Source organism: Protopterus annectens, chromosome 2.part1, assembly GCF_019279795.1.
Source record: "Protopterus annectens isolate FY-2018-M chromosome 2.part1, PAN1.0, whole genome shotgun sequence".
Lineage (NCBI taxonomy): Eukaryota > Metazoa > Chordata > Ceratodontiformes > Protopteridae > Protopterus > Protopterus annectens.
In genome coordinates, this window is record NC_056729.1 from 1,268,250,850 (window position 1) to 1,268,273,470 (window position 22,621).

At 39.0% G+C, this 22,621-nt stretch overlaps 1 pseudogene; it reads right to left on the reverse strand.

Moving 5' to 3' along the window:
- LOC122794962 overlaps positions 1 to 12,143 on the reverse strand; it is a 100,329-nt pseudogene extending 88,186 nt beyond the window's left edge.
- Positions 12,144 to 22,621: the final 10,478 nt, after the last annotated feature.

Genomic DNA, 22,621 nt, shown 5'->3' on the forward strand with positions numbered 1-22,621 from the left:
CAGAGGTATACATATATACAATTTAAACAGTGTATCATTAATTTATAAGAGCAAATGTAAAGAGCTATGAAACATATTTGAAGAGAACATTTGAATAATGAAAGAAAGAAGAGGAAATCGAGGATAAGTACTGAGGTAAGGTGAGACAGCATTTTTAGGATAGGTAGAAGGAAGAAGAGGGAGAAGTAAAGGAAAATGAGAAGATATTTGACCAAAATTCACCCCCTTCTCACCCCCTAAAGGGCCCATAACCTTACCAGAAGAAAGTAGAGCCCTGGTAATCACTGGCACACAGCTTAAAACAGCCCAATCCAAAGCCAAAAAACACAGCTTCAATTGGACTGAATGGTGCCCAGGCTGTGTCTTACACAAACTGCAAAATTAACTAACCCCTCACCTAAACACACTGTTCAAACTCAGCCTCTCTACAGGCTATGTACCCATACAGTGGCACACAGCAACAGTTATTACGCTCCAAAAAGGTGGAGCCACAATGAACCCAAGGAACTATCGCCCTATAAGCCTGACTAGCCTGGTCTGCAAGGCTATGGAGTGCATCATCATGGAACTCATTAACAGAGACATTGGGAACCTCCAAACATTGGACCCTACCCAGTTTGGCTTTGTTAAGGGCAGATCATGCCTCCTAAACCTGGTGGACTTCTTTGAGACAGTTACCAAGGCTTTAGACAAGGGAAAGGAGGTCCACACAGCCTTCCTAGACCTCACAAAGGCTTTCAACATCATTCCCCATTCTGGTATTATACACAGGCTGACCAGCCTGAACATAAACCCCTACATCATGAGATGGGTTGCCATTTGGCTCACGGATAGAACCCACACAGTGAGAGTTGCAGACTCTAGGTCCGACTCTAAACCGGTTACAAGTGGTGTCCCCCAGGGCTCAGTCCTGGGACCCCTCCTGTTCAGTATATACTTCTCAGAGATACAGGCAAGCACAGGAGGACTACGGCTGACCAAGTTCACAGACGACTGCAAACTGGGGGCCATAATTGACTCATTGGCTGATACAGACATCCTCCAGAAGGGTCTCACTGAAAAGGATACCTGGTCTCAAAATCATGGCCTCAAGCTAAATGCCAAAAAGTGCATAGTCATCCCCTTTGGAAAAAACAGTGGTAGTCCCCTAAATACAGAAAATGTAATAAGGGATCTTGGGACCCAAGTAGATAGTAATCTCTCCTCTGATAATCATATTGCCAAGGTGGCTAGATAATCCTTCTATGTGGCCCACCCAATCACAAAAGGGTTTGCATCTAGAACAAAAGAGGTTATTGTGTCCCTCTACTCATCAATCATCAGATCCATCATAGAGTACAATGCCCCATTTGAGATGTGCCAAAGAAGACACTTGAAAAAGCTGGAAAGACCACAGAAGTACCTCACCAAGAGGATTACTGGCCTCAAACAGATGCCCTGATCTGATCTCTGCCTAACATACAAGGTCATGTCCAATGCAGAATTGATGGACATGCTCCAACTAAAAAAAAAAAACAAATCCTGAGAGCCACACACTCTAGAGATCTAAACCTCACCATAACAATAAATAGGACTTGCTGAAGGGATAAATTCCTGTTCCAAAGACTCCCTGTGCTTTGGAACAGGATTCCTATTTACGTTAGACAGAGTCCCTCACTAACACTCTTCAAGAGAGACCTTGACGAGTGGATGGGAAGCAGAAAATTTACCCCGGGGATCACTGCAGTAGCTCTGCCGAACAGAGGCACAGGGAACTAATGGCTCTGCTGGAGAGAGGCACAGGGAACTAATCTAAGAGGGTGATGAAAGCCAACACATTCTGGCTAGGCTTACAGATGCCCTCGGGCAGATAGCCTAATACTTACCTATGAACCTAATAGCTGAGGATACAGTGCTTGTAATGAATAACAGAAAGTAAGGGACAGGACTTTTATCATCCAGGAGTTGTACATGTCAGTAGCCTAGAATATATATCTGCAGAGAGATATGTGTTTTTTAAGTATTTTCTTGTTTGTGTTTTAAAAGAGTTGGTACTTAACATTGTTTCCTAGAATGAATGGAAGTTTCAAATTTTACCTAGGAAAAATGAGTAAAATCTGTCATCAGCTGAGTTGTTAGCTTTTGTAGCAGTTAATAACATTTTCCATGCATCTGAGATGTTTGGTTATAAAGCTGGTGTATATTACTAGAACATTTATCTGGATAATAAATTAGTTTGTAAGAAGTGACTAGTTGTGAATGTGTAAGACAATGCCTTAGTTCTACCCACTGAAGATCTTTTAGGACAGACAGTGATGTTTTCTATAATGATGATTGGTGGCAAATTTCTCCACCTTATTATAGGATTGTTCCAAGAATAAGAGTTCAATGGATTTGTAGGTTAATTAAGATGGGAGTAGTGTAATGTACTGTGGAGATAAAAGGGATTGAGCAATGCTTTTTCTGGTATTATCTGTGAGGTATTGTTTGAATCTATAGGGAGCACCTAGTTTTTCATGGGTGTTTTTTACTGCTTGCTTTATGTGATGATCACATTTTTAGTTCTAAGTTGGTGTTGTTAGAGGAAGAGATTTTTAAATTATTTTTGTAGTCAGTTGAATGATGATTCAGGGGTAAATAGGATTGTTTTTTTTTAGGGTGATGGAGCAGCACTGTATCACACAGCTAGGTCTCTATTGGGGAGAAAGACTCTTGTGTGAGTTGCTTTAATTATTTTTTTATCAGAAAAGTTGATTGTTTGGTCATTTGCATACTGTATGATAATAGCTTCTTTAAATGCTAAGTGGAGATCATTAATGAATATACTAAATAATTGAGATCTAAAATGGATCTTTGAGGGACAACCACTCTAATGGGAAAGAGAAGAGGAGATGTCATTTTGTCATTTTACTAATTGTTGCCTATTTGAAAGGTAGCTGGAGAACCAAAATAATGAAGTTTCATATATTCATAGACAAGCTAGTTTTTGAAACAATTTCTGATGATATAGCATTTTCCTAAATAAGACTAATGATAAATCTATAAATAAGAAGTTAGTGTTATTATTTCCCACAGTAGGGATACCTGTGGAAAAGCTTGCCAACCAGTGGCCTCCATTTATGTCAAACATAATGCACCAACTGTAGCAATGCTTTTACGTTAAGAAGTATAAGCTTCAATGTATCATCCCTAAGCAGAAGTACTGCTTGAAAATTTTAACCTAGCACTAAAATCCATGTGTAGAGAAAAGGAATTGAGGAAAATGGTAAACACTGGGACCTCATGTTTGCCATTAGAGAAACCCTACAAGTTTTGACAAAGCTCAAACCTTTTGAACTATTATATAGCAACCACTCTCATGGACTGCTACAATTGTTAGTGAAACTTAAAAAGAACAGACCATTTAACCATGTCCTAGATCACAATGCTAATTTACAAGATAGGCTGAGAGTAGTACTGACCATTATACTGGACTGCATAGAACTCATGCCGTAGAACATGGACTATATAATATAAATGCAGGGGCCAGGGATTTCAAAGTTGGAGACAAGATGTTAGCTTTGGTCCCTTAGCAAAAAACACATTTTGTCTCAGTGTCAGTCTATTTAAAATAGAAGAAAAAGCTAATTACATTGATTGCAAGGTTAAACAGACTGGTAACAGAAACCCAGAAAAGATATACCAGCTCAACATCTTGAAACCATGGAAGCAGATACATTCCACTGTAGCATTTGTGATATCAGAAACTGTTATGTGGTCTTCTTCTTTCAGCTGCTCCTGTTAGGGGTCGCCACAGCGGATCATCTGTTTCCATTCCTTCCTGTCCTCTGCATCTTGCTCTGTCACACCAACCACCTGCATGTCCTCTCTCACCACATCCACAAACCTTATCTTAGGCCTTCCTCTTTTCCTGTTACCTGGCAGCTTCATCCTTAGCATCTTTTTCCCAATATACTCTGCATCCCTCCTCAGCACATGTCCAAACCAATGTAATCTTGCCTCTCTGGCTTTATAGGTTCATAGGTTCATAGGTTCATACTAGGCTATCTGCCCTAGGGCATTTATAAGCCTAGCCAGAGTGTGTTTGGCTTTCGCCACCCATTTTAAATTAATTTTGCTATGCCTTTTTTTGAGGTTAGTATACTGTGCCTCTGTCTAACAGTGACACAGAAGTGATAGCCGGGGTAAACCTACGATCTCACATCCACTCATCAAGATTCCTCTTGAAGAATGTCAATGTGGGGCTCTGCCTAACCTGGACTGGGATTTTATTCCAGAGTGAAGGGAGCCTCTGGGTTATGAATCTGTCCCTCCAGCATGTCCTATTTATTTCAGTGCTGAGGTTCAAGTCTCTCGAGCGCGTAGCTCGATGGGATTTGGATTTTCTGAGGTGCAGCATGTCCATTAATTCAGGGTTGGACATGGCTTTATACGTCAGGCACAGATCGCCTCTGAACAGGCAGTATGCCACTGAGTAGAGCTGGAGTTTCTTTAACCGGGCAGCATATGGCATCTGTTTGAGCCCTTTGATCCTCTTGGTGAGGTACTTTTGGGGTCTTTCCAGTTGCTGCAGGTGTCTGGTAAGGTACATCCCAAAAGGGGCATTGTACTCAATTATGGGCCTGATGAGGGATGAGTAAAGAGGTACGATGACCTCCCCTGATCTAGATGTGAATCCCTTCATGATTAGGTGGGCTATATAAAATGTTTTTCTAACCACTTTGGCCACGTGGTTGTCAAATGAGAGATTGCTATCAACTTGGGTCCCCAGTTCCCTAATGACTTCTTCTGTACTTAATGGATTACCACCTATGTGGTAATTTGTGAGCACTTTGTTTTTGCAAAAGGGGATGACTATACACTTTTTGGCATTTAGCTTGAGGCCATGGCTCTGGCACCAGTTGTCTGTTTCTATGAGGCCCTTTTGGAGGATGCTTGTGTCGGCTGGAGAGTTGATTATGGTGCCCAGTTTGCAGTCATCTGCGAACTTGGTCAGCCACAGTCCTTCCGTGTTGGCCTGTACCGCCGAGAAATATATACCGAACAAGAGAGGTCCCAGGACTGAGCCTTGTGGGATGCCACTTGTAACTGGTTTGGAGTCTGACATGGCTCCAGCAATTCTAACCATGTGGGTTCTGTCCTTGAGCCAGTTTGCAAACCATCTAGTGACATAGGGGTTTATATTTAAGCTGGTGAGCTTAGCTATAATGCCCGAGTGGGGTATTGTATCGAAGGCATTTGCGAGGTCCAGGTAGGCTATGTGGACCACCTTCCCTTCGTCAATGGCCTTGTTGACTGTTTCAAAGAAATTGACCAGGTTTAAGAGGCAGGATCTGCCCTTAACAAAGCCAAACTGGGTAGGACCCAGTGTCTGTAGGTCCCCAATATCTTTATTTATGAAGTCCATGATGATCCTTTCCATAGCTCTGCAGACCAAGCTAGTCAGGCTTATGGGGCGATAGTTTCCAGGATCCGTTGAGGCACCACCTTTGTGGAGAGGGACCACTGTTGCTGTACGCCACTCTTTGGGTACATATCCTGTAGTAAGGCTAAGACTGAACAGTAGTTTTATGTTTGGGTTTAGCTCTTCTTGGAGTTCATGTAGGACGCAGCCCGGGACACCATCTGGTCCCATTGATGCTGTGTTTTTTGCTTTGGAGAGGGCGGCTCTTACCTGAGCATCTGAGATGTCAGGGGGGCAGCACTCTGTTGGGATAGATATTTGCCCTTTTGGTGGAGAGAGGGGAGAAGTTTGCACTGAACCTGTCAGCTAGGATGTTGGCAATGTCTGTGGGCTTGGTGTATTTTTGTCATTTTGGACTAATTCTGAGCATATCTGGGAATTCCCACCCAGGTTCCTAACATAACTAAAGAAAGCCTTGTGATTATCCTTAGTGTCCTGTGCAATTTTTCTCTCGAAGCTGGCCTTAGACGATTTTATGAGTGCCCATAGTTTTTTGCTAATACTGATCAGAGATGCCTTCCCTTTTTGGGATTTTGCTCTATCATGTAGTAGCTTCTTCCTTCTATTGTATAGTTTGTTTATGGCTGGGGTCCACCAGACAGGACGTTTGCCTTTGGAGGACTGGGTCTTGGTTTTATTTGGGATTGCATGATCCATGCATTCCTGAAGGTGTTCATAGAATGCGTTTATAAAGGATTCTGCGGTCTGGGCCGTATTTTCCACAGGCTCGGGGGCTTTGAAGGATTTCACCTCGGTTTTGAGGCGTGTGAAATTTGCTTTAGAGAAGCTTTTCACTGTGGTTTTCTGGGCAGGGGGTGGGGTCGGGATGTGAATATCCAGTGAGATTAGTTTATGGTCTGATCTTACCAGTGAGGGATACACTTCTGGTCTGGAGCATAGTGTCCCCATGTTGGTGATGATCAGGTCCAGTATGTTTTCCTCTCTTGTGGGAGTGATAACAAGTTGTTCCATAGCATTTGAGTTTATAAATTCTAGGAACCTTTGGGCTAGGGTGTTGGAGCTAGAGTAATGCTCCCAGTCTATGTTTGGGTAGTTGAAGTCGCCCAAAATAATGGTGTTTGGAGAGACCTTCATATTTTCCAGTATTCTCAGGAAGGCCAAGTGGGGTTCCTGTGTTTGGTAGGGTGGTCTGTAGCAGGCTATAAACTGGAAGGCAGTTTTACCCACAGTTAGTTGCACATGGATAGTCTCTGATGCTTTGTGCTGTGCCACCAACCTGGAGGTGTGGGTATCTTTGACGAATATTGATACTCCCCCTCCTTTTGTGGTTCAGTCCAAGTTTTGGGGCTGAAAAGCATGGTATGAGGTATAACCTGGTAGTGCTGGGGTGCTCTCGGGAGCCTTGAACCAGGTTTCTGTTACTGCACAGATATCAATGTTCTCCATGCTAAGGAGAGTTTCGAGTGCATGCATCTCGAGGTTTAGACTTCTGGCGTTGAGTAGCATTACTCTTAGTTTCTTATCCCTTGTGATACCTATGGAGGTGGGTTTGTCTTTTGAGCCTTGCCTAAAAAAGGCACTATGGGGGTAGCAAGAGCCTTTGCCAATATCCGAAAGCCCAGGGGTGACAGGTGCAAGCCATCCCTAGCGAAGCATCATGGCTTGTCGAGCATGTCATCCCAGGCTGACAGGCATTGGATCCCCTTTGAATGACACCAACACTTAAGCCAATTGTTGAAACCAAACCTTCCAACCTGGGCTGAACCTCTAATATAGGTATTCCTAATCCTGTCCACCCTCGTCACACCCATTGCAAATCTTAACATCTTTAACTCTGCACGTCTAGCTCTGACTTCTGCCTTTTTGTCAATGCCACTGTCTCCAACCCATATAACATAGCTGGTCTCACTACCCTCTTGTAGTCCTTCACTTTCACTCTTACTGGTACTCGTCTGTCACAAATCACTCCTGACACTCTTCTCCACCCACTCCATCCTGTCTGTACTCTCTTCTTCACCTCTCTTCCACACTCACCATTACTCTGAGCTGTTGATCCCAAGTATTTAAACTTATCCACCTTCGCCACCTCTACTCTCTGCATCCTCACAATTCCTCATTCCTCCCTCTCATTCACGCACATATATTCTCTCTTAGTCCTGCTGACCTTCATTCCTCTTCTCACTAGAGCATATCTCCACCTCTGCAGGATCTCCTCCATCTGTTCCTACTCTCACTACAGATCACAATGTCGTCTGCAAACATCATAGTCCACGGGAACTCCTGTCTGATCTCATCTGTCAACCTGTCCATCACCACTACAAATAAGAAAGGGCTCAGAGCTGATCCATGATCTAATCCCACCTCCACCTTAAACGCATCCGTCACTCCCAATGCAGACCTCACCTCTGTCACACTACCCTCGTACATATCCTGTGCCACTCTTACATACTTCTCTGACACTCCCAACTTCCTCATACAATAACACAACTCCTCTCTAGGCACCCTGTCATATGCTTTCTCTAAGTCCACAAAGACACAATGCAACTCCTTCTGACCTTCTCTGTACTTCTCCATCAACACTCTCGGAACAAACATCACATCTGTTGTGCTCTTTCCTGGCATGAAACCATACTGCTGATTATTAATCATCACCTCCCTTCTTAACCTAGCTTCCACTACTCTTTCCCATAACTTCATGCTGTGACTGATCAGTTTAATCCCTCTGTAGTTACTACAGCTCTGCACATCACCCTTATTCTTAAAAATCGATACCAAAACACTATATGTTTTATATATATATATATATATATATATATATATATATATATAAACTGATATGTGGTAAGGAAAAAAAACTGAATGTTACTTCAGGTATGTGACACAATATCTAAACAACAGAAAAAAGAAATAAAAAAAGTTTATAGCTATATGGTAGTACAGCCCTGATCCCGCAACATAATGAGAACATTCTAGGGAAAACTAAAACCTACAGAATACCAAAATCAAAGAGAAAAGTTATGCAGAAATGAGGTGCTGATCATGCCTAAGATAGGAGTAATAGAGAACTCAAAAAGGCAAATGGAATGTTTCATATTAGACCCTAATCCTGATGAAACAATAATGTTTTCTAAAGGAAGCAGAACAGAATTAAAAAATTTGACAGCTACCTAATTCCTGTGATTGACTTACACTGTGGTCTGCACTCTTGTGACATTACTATCTAGACAGATTTTTTTTAACTACCAGAACATCTGGTTTGCTCATAGCTGAGTGTTGCTCATCAAGCAGCTTGTGTTTTTGACTTGTTCAATACATATGTTTCCCTCACTCCTTCCTAGTAAATCAGTGTCCATGGATATGCGCTTCCTGACTCTCTGTGGCCAGTCTGGCTGAAATGGGAATTCTGAGGCATTGTAGCAATTGCCTCATGTACACTGACCATGCACTTATTCTTAATAAAGCAACTAATGTATGGCAGAGCTATATATACACTTTAATGATGGAGGCAAAACTCTTTCATACAATCAAAACTAATCCTATATAAGTTGTCAGTGACCCTTGGACCACACCTACTGCACAGAGTAAAGACTCTACACATAAAACTAAATTCTGAGGCACTTAGAGTTAATGTTCCTAAAACACTAAGACCTCCTGCACAGTGCAGTCAAAGAAAGGGTCTTTAACCATCACATAAACATTCTGTTAAAACACCACCCACAGCTACATATAGTAACATTATAATCAATGCCGTCACTGCTAAGCCCTTAAGGCAAATTGGCACACAGCTAAATTTATGGTCATTGGTGATTCTATAGTGAGACATGCCAATGTCCCCCTCACCAGACTGAGTAAGAATAGAGTCACTGGTTAAAGTCTGTGACCCACTGGAACTCATACATGTTGAACTCACCATAAACAGGGTGCCATAGCCTCCATGTCACAGAATACCCACATACTTAGCTCAGTGTTCTAGAGTCCCTCACCATTCAACCCAATATAATATTCATGAGGGATCTAAACTATCCCTCAGTAGATTGGAAATCTTACAACACTTCTAATGCACACACCCAGTGATTCCTACACTTTGTTAATGCCAACATCCTGGAAGAGTTGGTCTCTTGTCCTAAAAGGGGAAAAACATCCTTGATCTTGTACTCACGAAAATGGGGGGAGAGGGCAGTGTTCCACACCCAATGTAATATCTTCACTCATCAGATCTGACCATAATATTACTTGAAATAATAATTACATCTGGGGATCAAGCAAAACCAAAAACCTTTAGGAACTATTCCAAGGCTAACTTCTCTCTACTAAGCAACACCATGACTAAATTTCAAGCACCCCCAAACCCTGTAAACACCATAGAATACTCTGAGCCCTTTACAAAATCTCTGTACAGGCATATTAAAAGGTGTAGAGACTGAGCTGTGCCCACTTGTATTAAGAATTAGACAAACTCAAAAGACAAGCTACCCTGGTGGAATCACGCTATCATTCAGTTACACAACAAAAGAAAAAAAAATCTTGGCCAAACGTAGGAGAAACAGAGCAATTCATACTAAAAGCCCCCTGACTAATCTAAACAGGTAGCTAAGAGAGTTAATTAATACTTCAAAGGCTAAACTTAAAGAAAAAATAGCTTTTTCAGGTAAAGGACAACTGCAAAGCTTTCTACAGCTCTATCTGTAACCTCACAGGAAATACACAACAATGTGCAGAATGTAATGTAAATGGCATCACACACACTGAACTGAAGGCCATTGCCAATGTTGTGGCTGACAGGTTCCACCCTGACAGTCCAAAGGAAATACCGCATAACACAATCCCTCCAACCATTACTAGAAAACAGGTCATTAATGCACTTTCCAAGGCCAGAAACACTGCATCAATGAGCCCCAATAGCATCCCAGGATCTTTAATAAATAGCATGAAACATGACCTCTCTTGAATAATTTTTCAACTGGAGCCTACAGTCAGGTTTTGTGCCCAAGGAATGGAAGGTGGCTACAGTCATTCCCTGCACAAAGGATGTCCAGCCACTGAGCTGGGTAACTACAGGCCCATAAGTCTTTCCAGCCTCTTATGTAAAGCCATGGAAAGAATCATCATGGACATGATAAATGAGGAAATAGGTAACCTGCAAATGTTGGACCAATCGCAGTTCGGCTTTGTTAAAGCAAGGTTATGCTTATTAAATCTGGTGGTTTGTTTTTACAGGGTCACCAAAGCATTGGATAAAGGCAAGACTGCTGTGCACACATCTTATTTTGACCTGGCCAAGGCTTTTGATATAATTTCCATCTCAGGTATTATAGACAAGCTCACTAATTTAGGTATAAACCCTTTAATCACCCACTGGATATCCAGCTGCCACACTGATAGGTCCTCTGAGGTCACAATAGGTGAGGCCACCTCCACCAAGAGGCCAATCTCTAGTGGAGTCCCTCAGGGCTCAGTATTGAGCTTTCTCCTTTTTGGCATCTATTTCTTTGAAATGGAAGCAAATGCTGAAGGTTTATGGCTGAATAAGTTTGAAGAAGATTGCAAGCTGGGGGTTATCATCGACTCCCCCGCAGACAATAGCATTTTTCAAGAAGGTCTATCTCTGACTATCAGATGGTGCCAATGCTATGGTCTTACACTCAATGCTAAGAAAAGCATAATTGTACCCTTTGGGAAGTCAACCACCCCGGCTAATTACCATGTTGATAATACACCCCTAACCAAGTGGTCAGGGATCTGGATATTAACAGAGACAGTAGCTTTAACTTTGACTACCATGCGGCCTCAGTGGTCAGTGGTAAGGAAATCCTTTTATGTTGCACAACTTATCTAGGTCCAAAGAGGTCATTATCCTACTGTACTCCATCCTTATCAGACCAGTCAAAGAGTACAATGCTCTCTTTGGTATGTACCTGACCAGGCATAAGCAGCAACTAGAATGAACTCAAAGGTTCCTTACAAAATTAATACAAGGCATACCAAAACTGCATTATGATTGCTGAGGGGTGATCTATGCCTGGCTTATAAGGCATCTGCAAACCCCACACTTATGAATCTCCTGCATATTCATAACTCAGAAAGTACCAGAAAGTCAAGGTCTAAGGACTTTGAATTTTGTCTGCTGACTTAAACAGAACATGGTGGAGAGATAGATATGTGTCCCAGAAACTGGCCCTCCTAATGAACAGGCTTCCCATCCATGTGAAACTGAGTTAGTCTATTACTTAGTTTAAGCACAACCTAGACAAATGGCTGGGGAATAGGAAATTTACACTGGTACTGGCATCATGTCCCTTATGGACAGAGTTAGCTTATAAATGCTTGGCCTTCAATGTCCTACTTGGATATAGGGCATCATTATTCTTTAGGGAAAACCTGACTAGGCATAGAAAGGACCCTTGGGTCATTAGCCTTATTAATAGTCTATGAATCTTTGAATCTATGAATCTATGAAGAGACCTCCCTTTCATATTAAACAAAGCAGCTTCCTAGCCTGCATACAATACTGTCTGAATAACTGGAAGGGAAACCATAAACACAACCAAAGTCTGTCCTCATAATCCATTATGGGCAGTGGCTGAAATTAGTGGAAATTTTATTGGCTAGACTCATTAAACTGAAGCCATATTGGCCTGAGTTGGATGTAGCACTGGTGAATGTAGAAAATCTCACAGCACTTACCAAAAAAAAATGTAGAAAAAAGTTTCAGTGTCCTAGCAAAATTTCCTATAGTCATTATGAATAACACTTTTGGACTCTACTAAGGAAAGGACATTGGCCACATGGGACTAACCTGGTCGACAGCTAAATATATAAATTTTAATTAAGCAAATCTCTTTGGCACAGTGTACTGCTGGAGGGGATCTGGATGGAATAAGGGCTACACCTGAAGTTGTTCACGATAACCAAAGATGTCATGAAAGCACAAAAACTTCCAGCACCCGCATGAATCCTGGTGCCCGTTCTAAGAGAACAAAGGAGAAAACGAAAGACTTTGATTTTTCAAACTGGGCGAACCAGCCTTTCAATTTTACCAAAGGTACTGTTTCTCATGTTAATTCCGTGGCTATTGATACGGAGTTTACTGCTTTTAAAAACAAATTGTATTCGTTAAAAAGTAATCAATGTGAAATTGATTATTTGACGGAATGTGTTAGAACCAAGCGTATGCCTAAGGGGCTACGATTTTTTAAGTTCCCGAACTTTGTCAAGCATGGCTCCGTACAATACAAACAACTATGCAGTATTTTTGATCGGGCAGGCCTTGAGGTGATAGGGGTTATGCTTGAAGAATATGAGAGGAAGGCCAAAACACTAATTGGGGAACTAAACAACCTACACAACACTGTTACCTCAGATTCAGACTTTGGCATGGTCAAACATGACTATGACAAAGTCTTTGAGGAGGTTGATTTATTTTGTTCCAAAATCATCACCAGAAAGATTAAGAAGCTTGAGAGGGATGTTCATGAGTATAGGGAAGAGAAGGCATATCCCTGTTATAACAAATCAGTTAACAACAACAGATATAACAGTATAGTTGACAATGGTACTGATGAAGTGTTTCAGGGTAATTACAACGAGGGTCCACGTAGAAGTGAACGCCTTTTATTCTGGGAACACGCAGTATTCTAACTTGACCAAACAAGAACTTGAATTTATTTCTTTACTTTCAAAGGAACACGTTAGGGTCATGAAACCTGACAAGGGTGGTGGCGTGGTCCTTATGTATGACCACACTTATGAAGAAATCATACACAACATGCTACATAATGACCAGCAGTATTGTCTTATATCTCGTAACGAATACAATATAGCATTAGCTAAGATAAAATATACATTATATGACCACCTATTACAAGGTGTCATTAATGAGCAATTATACAACTTTCTTCTAGTTAACAAACCTAGGGTTCCTATTATATTTGGAATCCCCAAAACTCACAAAAATATTAACCCGTTGCCGTTCAGACCAATTGTCTCGGGCGCGGGGGGGATTACGGAACCCATTTCTAAATTTATAGATTTTGTTACAAAAAAGCACACCCGTGCCATGACCCACGTAATAAAGGATTCCTGGGAGTTTCTTAAACTTTTCCCAAAAGAAAAATGTCTCACTTCCTCATTGATGATCACTGTGGATATTAAAGACCTATTTCCCAGTATACCCCACACTGTTGGGGTCGAATGGTTCAATGATTTTCTTAGGTCTGAAACTAGTCTCAGTAGTAACATCGTTAATTTAATTTCTGACATGCTTAATATTGTTCTAAACAACAGCTATGTGTTTTTCAATGGGGAACTATTTAAACAAACAAAAGGAGTGGCCATGGGTGCCTCCTGTGCCACCGTGTATGCCAACACGGTGCTGCACAGATGGGAGCAAGAGTTCATATTTCGTTCCAACTGGGCACAACACATCACCTTTTACTGCCATTATTTGGATGATATATGTATCATCTGGGATGGAACTAGGGAACAAGTGGCAGGGTTTCTTGAGCACATTAACTCCTCTACTGATTTTTTATCCTTTACGCATGAAATTAATGAGAACGAACTGCATTATCTAGATGTAGCAATTTTGAGAGATGTTCAAACAGGTGAACTGTATTCTAAGGTTTACAGAAAACCCTCATTTTCTAATTCCCTATTACATTTCAACAGCCAGCACCCCTCAAAGAAGGAAACAAAGGTTCCCAGAATTTGGTGCAATTTCTGAAATTTCCCCAAAAAAAACCACAACCAAATTATTTGGGAAAAAGGGGGTTTACCCCAATTATTTTAACCCCCCACTATAAAAAACAAAGGGATTCATTTTTTTCCTATTTGGGAAAACAAGGAGTGAAAAACCAACTAATTTGGGTTTTTACAAACCCAAAAGAATTAAGAATTATTTCCAAGAAAATTAAGGGGAGAAAACATTTTTTGGGAAATTTTTGGACAAACCCCTATAACCCTTGGGCCAAACCAAAAAAAATTTTTTTCAAAAGGGCCAAAAAAAGGGTTTTTAAAAAAACACCCTTTTATTGGACCACCCAAAAAAAATGGACTTCAAATGTAATACAAAAGGGGTTTATAATGGGTTTTTTGGGGCCCTAATGGAAAAATAAAAGGAAAACTTTATAAAAATTTTTTACATGGGTGTCGCCTTCTAAAAAAACTAAAGGGAATTTAAAAAACTTTATTTGAACAATTTACCCCAGCAAAAGAAGGGGGAGATTAAACCCCCCCTTGAATTTAAGGGTTAACTATAGGTTTTAACGGTCACCTGGGAAAAAGGGGGGTTAAAATGGATCTTCCTTGGTAGGAGAATTAATTTGCATTTTTTGAGTTTTCAATGCTTTGGGATTTAAAACAAATATTATGTGTTTTCAAAGTTTTTTTTATTCATTAAATGGTTTTTCTTTTTCAGCAAATTTTTAAAATTTTTGTTTACAATGTTTTTACATTTTGTGTTTTCTTTATACACCAGGTTTTTGGTGTTTTTAAAAAACCGGGTATTTACCCTTTGTCAAATTCTCCTCTTTTATATTTTTAATTTTTTCCCGTTTTTACAAAAGGGGCTATAAGGGTTTTTGAAAATTGTAAAGATTTTAGTTTAAAAAATTTTTACATTTAAACAATTTTAATTTTTTTAAATTTGGGTTTTGAAAATTTTTTGATGTGATAGTTTTAAAAATTTTTTATCATTCTTTTTCTTTGTTAAAAACCAATTAAAAAGCTTTTTCCAAATTTTTTTAAGGATTGGGTTTATTAAACCTGTTTTTAAAATGAAGTTGAATTATTTTGTCCTCCACCAAGAGGCCAATCTCTAGTGGAGTCCCCCAGGGCTCAGTATTGAGCTTTCTCCTTTTTGGCATCTATTTCTTTGAAATGGAAGCAAATGCTGAAGGTTTATGGCTGAATAAGTTTGAAGAAGATTGCAAGCTGGGGGTTATCATCGACTCCCCCGCAGACAATAGCATTTTTCAAGAAGGTCTATCTCTGACTATCAGATGGTGCCAATGCTATGGTCTTACACTCAATGCTAAGAAAAGCATAATTGTACCTTTGGTAAGTCAACCACCCCGGCTAATTACCATGTTGATAATACACCCCTAACCAAGTGGTCAGGGATCTGGATATGAACAGAGACAGGAGCTTTAACTTTGACTACCATGCGGCCTCAGTGGTCAGTGGTAAGGAAATCCTTTTATGTTGCACAACTTATCTAGGTCCAAAGAGGTCATTATCCTACTGTACTCCATCCTTATCAGACCAGTCAAAGAGTACAATGCTCTCTTTGGTATGTACCTGACCAGGCATAAGCAGCAACTAGAATGAACTCAAAGATTCCTTACAAAATTAATACAAGGCATAACAAAACTGCATTATGATTGCTGAGGGGTGATTTATGCCTGGCTTATAAGGCATCTGCAAACCCCACACTTATGAATCTCCTGCATATTCATAACTCAGAAAGTACCAGAAAGTCAAGGTCTAAGGACTTTCAATTTTGTCTGCTGACTTAAACAGAACACGGTGGAGAGATAGATATGTGTCCCAGAAACTGGCCCTCCTAATGAACAGGCTTCCCATCCATGTGAAACTGAGTTAGTCTATTACTTAGTTTAAGCACAACCTAGACAAATGGCTGGGGAATAGGAAATTTACACTGGTACTGGCATCATGTCCCTTATGGACAGAGTTAGCTTATAAATGCTTGGCCTTCAATGTCCTACTTGGATATAGGGCATCATTATTCTTTAGGGAAAACCTGACTAGGCATAGAAAGGCCCCTTGGGTCATTAGCCTTAGTAATAGTCTATGAATCTTTGAATCTATGAATCTATGAAGAGACCTCCCTTTCATATTAAACAAAGCAGCTTCCTAGCCTGCATACAATACTGTCTGAATAACTGGAAGGGAAACCATAAACACAACCAAAGTCTGTCCTCATAATCCATTATGGGCAGTGGCTGAAATTAGTGGAAATTTTATTGGCTAGACTCATTAAACTGAAGCCATATTGGCCTGAGTTGGAGGTAGCACTGGTGAATGTAGAAAATCTCACAGCACTTACCAAAAAAAAATGTAGAAAAAAGTTTCAGTGTCCCAGCAAAATTTCCTATAGTCATTATGAATAACACTTTTGGACTCTACTAAGGAAAGGACATTGGCCACATGGGACTAACCTGGTCGACAGCTAAATAAATAAATTTTAATTAAGCAAATCTAACTGATTAACTGTTAAAAATAACATATGAAACTAAGAAATTATAGAAAAGCTAGGAAAGCAAGATTCTTGACCATATTAGATTTAATACAGGGATACCAGCAAATTCTTTAAATAGCGGAAGTCCAGGAAAAAGCAATCATTTGGACACAAGTACTTATTCCAGTATATTGTCCTTCCTTTCTGGCCTATTGGTACCCTTATGACCTTAAAGAGACTTATGGATAGAATTCTGATTACACATATCAGGCATACTGGCATTTACTTAGACAATATCATGCTGCATTCAAAATACTATTGGCCAGATTCAATAAAGCCTACACTAAGTGTACTTTAAGTGGGGGATTCCAAGATGGTGGATATCCAGTAAACACCCTTTCTATGTGGCTCACTGTAACTGCTTATAAAACTCGGCTTAAGCCATTTATAAAGAAAAAAATATATACCGAAAAACTCTATTTTATATCTATAAAACCATTTCATTACTTGATGAAAGAAACTTTCTTCATTCACCGGATTAGAAGCTGCCAATTAAAATCTTAACTAAACCAGGATCTTCTCATTACATGTGGCCGGGCCTGCTACTCTGGTGGAAATTGAGAAATAGAAAAGTCATTCATCTGACTAAAATGTCCAACAAACTGGAAGTAATGGATGCTCAAACTATAAAATCTAAATTATCATTGATTGTTTCGCCAGAGAAGGAAACTGTGGTTAAAAGAAATGGATGACCAAGCAGCAACAAGAAAACTTGAAATCCAACAAAAATGGACCAATCATTTATTATGGATGAATTAAAAATATCTCTTCTACCTTTGCAAATGGTTATCCCCAACTTTTCAAAACAATTATCTGGGTTTGGAAGCACTTTGAACCAAATAGTTTCATGCCTTGACCAAACAGAAGCTATAACACACACAAAGTCAAAACTGATAAACTTCAAAAGGAGTTAGAAATAAATTACAGTGATTACAGAAATCCAACAAAAAATAACTGAGCTAGAAGCTAGAAGCAGGTGAAACAATATCTTAATAAGGGGCATGCATAAAAAATATGAACAGCAACAATTAATTCATACCCTCAAACAGATCTTCACTTGTCTGCTACAGAATGACACTGTTGCATCAGAAATAATAATTGAAAGAGCTCATTGGGCACTTCATAATAACCATGACCCTGCCAAACTTAGAAAAAATATATGCTAAACTTCTTAATTTTCAGGACATTCAAAAAATCTTGCTGGCAGTCATGATCAAAAATTTTAACCTGGAATAACAATAAAATTACCTTCACCCAAGATCTTCCTATGCAGATCAAGCAAAAGAGGCAACTCTTGTCCCTGTACTGTGCATATTTGCTTAATCACAAGATTAAATTCCACATTCAAAGGTATTGGATGAGAGAAAGTCAGTAGACACAGATTACCTTGACTTGGCCAAAGCCTTTTAAACAATCCCCCACTTGGGCATTATCAAAAAGCTAACAAAACTTGGTATAAATCCGTATCTTAGGTGGGTGGCCAACTGGCTCACTGATAGGACCCACAAGGTCAGAATAGGTGCCACTACCTCCGTTAGCAGACCTGTAACTAGTAGTGTCTCCCAGGGATCTGTCCTGGGACCCCTATTGTTTGGCATCTACTTCTCAGAGGTCCAGGCAAAGACAAAAGGCCTGGGCTGACCAAGTTTGCAGATGACTGTAAGTTGGGTGCTGTCATTGACTCCCCAAATGATGTTAATATACTTCAAGAGGGTCTCACAGCAACAAATGACTGGTGCCAAAGTCATGGCATTAAGTTAAATGCTAAAAATTTATTATCATACCATTCAGCGAAAACATGGCCCCTACTGACTACCACATTAGCAGCAACCCCCCTAAGCACACAACCTGTGGTGAGAGACCTGGGTACACAAGTTGACAACAATCTCACATTTGACCATCATGTAGCAGCAGTGGTCAGAAAAGCCTTTTACTTGGTTCATTTCATAATAAAAGGATTGCATCCAGAAAAAAGGAGGTTATTACCTCTCTGTATTCCACCATCATTAGGCCAATAAATGAGTACAATGTCCCATTTGGTATGTACCTCTCCAAACACCTGCACCAATGGGAAAGGCCACAGAAATGCCTCACAAAGAAAATTTATGGCCTCCAGCATCTGTCCTATGTAGACAGGCTCAAATCCCTATCACTCCACTCTGTATTATACAGATTGCTCAGAGGTGACCTGTGTCTCGCCTACAAGGCAATCTCAGACCCTGCTCAACTAGAGATGCTCCATATACATAAGTCTAACTCCTCATGTAGTACCCAATCAAAAGGCTTAAATCTAATATGTGACATTAACAAAACTTGTTGGAGAGACAGGTTTGTCTCCCTGAGGCTGCCCATCTCTGGAATAGACTCCCCTTACACGTGAAACAAAGTACGTCACTGGCCCTCTTCAAGGGCAACCTTGATAAGGGGATGGGGAACCACAAATTTGTCCCAGGGGTTCCACCTGTGTTGCTCATTGACAGGGGTGGCAGGTGTTGATTGTGGTTTCTTTTCTTGGGGATAAACTCTTGGCTAGGCTTGTAAGGGCCCCAGAGCCATCAGCCTAGTAATCTTCTATGATCTCTTATGATCCTATGAAACACCCAAGTACACCAGTATTTATTTTATATTTTTATTTTATTTTATTTATTTAACACAAAGATTGAAAATACATATTCGACTCACCTAGAGAGGCAAAGGCAGCATTTTTACAGGCTTTTGGCAAGACCCCAGAGTCCTGAGAGATTGAGGAGATGCAAGTTTAATATGCATCCTATTGCATATTAATATATGCATATTAATTCCATGCTGGAAAACTCGGTTTATTGATAGAGGATCTATCATTTTCCGGATGCTCTGTTCTAACTGGAAGTAACCTTTTAGAACTCAGATTTAAAGGAAGTATGTTTCTTTAAGCTCTAGTGCTAGAGGAACCCAATTAGCAGTAACACCTTCCTCTTTATCCTCTTAAAGAGGCCATGTTTACCTCCATCAAAGAAAGGATCCATGACACTCTGTAGCTGTTCTAGCTTGTTAACTAAATTATTTTAATTGTGCGATAAATGTAATCTGTGCACTGCAGTCTCGAAAAATTTAATCTATTAAAGTTATATTGTGTTCCCATCTGGCAAATGGACTGATTTCAAGCAAACTCTTTAGAGTTAGCATTTTTCTTTTTTATTTTGAAACCTGCTTTAGAAGATGAGAATGGAAATTCCCTTTTAACCAGCAGTGCAACACTGTAAGATTTAAAGTTCTAAAAGCTAAACTGTGGAGGCTGAGACTTACCTAAGTATGTTTTACTTGATGAGCTACTTGTTTAACCATTATAGCATTTCTTCTTTCACTTGTTAGATTTATATTTAAAAGGGAAAGCAAAAGAGGTTGAGGTAAGTAAACTGGTAATCTTAAAGTAAAATCTGTAAATCCGAGCAGTTGTAATTTGCTGAGCTGTCAGTCCCAATCATCCTACCAAATTATTAAATAAAAATGGCTTATTAATCAAATACTATAAGTAATATATAGTTTTTCAGATAAAATGGTAAGCCTATAAATATGCATCTATAAAGTGAGAATAGAGTAGAGTAAAACATGACCAGGTTATTAGAATACGCTGCCTTATAAAAGCTGTTTGATAGACAAGCATTTTTGACCTACTTGCTATGATGTGAATGGTTCAGATTATAACTCTTTTGTGTCTATAGTTTTTTTTTAATATTAGGTCAGTTGACATGCAATATACATTCATGATATTATTATATTCAACTAAATACTGATTTTCATATTAATTAAACTGTGCTTTTATTTTAAGCAAAGTTTTCCTGATCTCCTTCTGATACATAAACATGAGACAAATAAGAAAAAATGTTAGGAAATATTCTCTATAAATGTTTGTTTATAGTTGAGGAAATCTTATTGTGGTGCATGTATTGCTTCATCAATATTTTATATACAAATGACTTCTCATTAGTAGTTTAAGTAAATATTCTGAGAACAATAACTATAACTTCTTGTTTAAGTTTAGTCACTGATTATACTATTCTTAGTCATAAATGGGTGATATTAATCTCTATCTTCAAATTCATTTCATTACATTTTATTATAAAACGTTATATATGGCCTTTAAAATTTAGTTTGATAGATATTTTTCCTGGCAAAAACAGTCACAGTCCTAATGCTATAAATATAGATATCTTTCTATCTTGATATCTGGTATAGAAAACAATTAGAATTATTGTTTCTGTTGATATTTAAATGCTTGAATTTCTTTTAATTTAATGGAAATATGATCTTTCTGGCAATACCTTATCTTCAGGAGCTGAAGGGTTAATGGTGTATTGCTGAAGTAGAACAAATCTAGGAATACTTAAGTTTTTGTGCAATGATCTTTCAAAAACTATGAAGAATTTATTCATGAGGAGCTTAAGGGTTAACATTGTTTTACTTATCAAGTTTGTCTTATTTACCCTTATCACTGTATGTTACCCTCTTTCAGAAAGGATGGTTAGGTGGTTAGGTATTGGGGCAGTTCTGAAAGGGTTAAGTGCTACAATCTTAAACTTAATTCCTAATTTGGTGCATCTAACCTACTATGTTATGGAAAAGAATATCATTAAATTAAGATCTAATCTGGAGGAAATAGAAGAGAAAGAATGTTGATAACTGATTCTTGGAATGTGAATGGTTTACACAATAAGTAAAAAAAAAAAAAAAACTACTCATGCATTTAGCATTCAAATCTAAAGTCAATGTGCTCTTTTTCATGAAATGCATTTGTTAAAAAATGATTGGGACAAAGACATGTAGAAAAAAATGGATAAAATCTATTAGTGCTTCAGGGTGTAACACTAATTCCAAGGATGTGGCAATTCTACTTAAAACATCTTTTCATGAGACAATTGTTGCTCAGGAATCAGATGTTAATGGTAGGTGGTGCCTTTTTGTATCCCGACTTTCACATCTCCCAAAGCCCATCCTGTTTCTAAATTTATATGGCCCGTGTACAAAACAGCAGGACTTTATTCTTGAAATCTGCAATTTACTAAATAGATTTTCTGATTATTATTATATCATGGGTGGTGATTGAAATGCAGTAATAGACCCACTACTACATAGAACCAGCAGATGTAACTCATATAACAATCAATATTCACTTGATCTGGCTGAATGAATGTCTGACTTTAATCTTATAGACCCTTTTTCTTTAGGCGGCAATATCCCATTGAAAGACAGATTTACATATTATTCAAAGTGCTATGAATCCCGGTCAAGAATTTACTTTTTTTATGGTCTCAGAAACCTTCCTGAAAGGAGAAATTAGATACTTACTAGACCCAAGATTTTTTTCAGACCTTTCCAAAATTACATTAAAACTTGAGTGGTTTAATAAAGTTAATTCAAACATTTTAGGCTGGAATTGGTCTTTGAATTCTAACTTATTGAGCAAAGATGACATGGTTCAAGAGATAAATATTTGGAAGAATTAGAGAGTAATTAGTAAATGTTAATATCCCTTATGATGTCCAATGGGTAGCATGTAAAGTGAATATAAGAGGGGTCCTACCTCAAAAAGCAACACATTATAAGAAATTATGTAAAGAGAGGGAAGATAAATTAATAGCTGAAATTAATGGGATTGCAAAGAGGATTTAAATTACTCAGGATTCAAAGTTAGAGGCTCAACTACATAAATTACAGAACGAACTAAACCTAGTGCACCAACAGCAATATACGTTCCACGAAATCAAATTCTTGGCTAAATACTCTGAATGGGTGCAACTCCCCTAAAAAAACTTTAGCTAGAATTATTAATATTAAGCAAGTAATCCTCAGAATATCCTTAATAATTTATGAAGGCAAGTCATTTAATACTAACCAGGAAATTTTGAATATCTTTGACTTGATTTACATGAAGATCTAGGGCCCATCTAACAACCAAGTTTCAATTCCTGATTGTGAAGAGT